Source organism: Penaeus monodon, chromosome 27 (assembly GCF_015228065.2).
Source record: "Penaeus monodon isolate SGIC_2016 chromosome 27, NSTDA_Pmon_1, whole genome shotgun sequence".
Lineage (NCBI taxonomy): Eukaryota > Metazoa > Arthropoda > Malacostraca > Decapoda > Penaeidae > Penaeus > Penaeus monodon.
The window spans coordinates 9,693,536-9,694,024 of record NC_051412.1 but is presented as its reverse complement, the minus strand read 5'-3'; the positions used below and the strand labels follow the sequence as shown (position 1 = coordinate 9,694,024).

Genomic DNA, 489 nt, shown 5'->3' with positions numbered 1-489 from the left:
CCAGTAGTTATAAGTAAATTCGATTATATTTTTCATTTTTGTCCTACAAGTTTTCTTGCGATTTTACTTGTTTGCGAAGTAGGTCTATTACTGTGAAATATTTGGAAAAATAAACCTCATATTGAGAACCGTTGAACTGAGATTCTTTTAGAACATAATAGAACTTCAATTGAACTTTATGCCTTTTCATTGATATAGGGCAAATTTATTCCAGATCCTTAGTTAGTCCATGCACGAAATATTCTTTGTTATAAGGGTATCCCTCATTTTCGGTAATCACAGAAACAAAAAACAAACAGACACACACACAAAAAAAAAATGCGACATGTTTCTGGGATTACGGAAAATGAAGGAGGGTAACCGCAAACTACCGCCTTTACAGTAAAAGATGGTCAGGATGATTATTATTTTTGTTCTAAAAATTTTCTGATATAAAAATAACTAAAGGCCTTCATTGTTTTCATCAAAATGCTTAGTGTGTACCATGAA

General features: G+C 31.7%; 1 protein-coding gene across 2 annotated transcripts in view; it reads left to right on the top strand.

The window, feature by feature from the left end:
* LOC119590567 (ankyrin repeat and SOCS box protein 13-like) overlaps positions 1–489 on the top strand; it is a 93,291-nt gene that overhangs the window by 91,354 nt on the left and 1,448 nt on the right. The gene's annotated exons all lie outside the window — the stretch shown is intronic.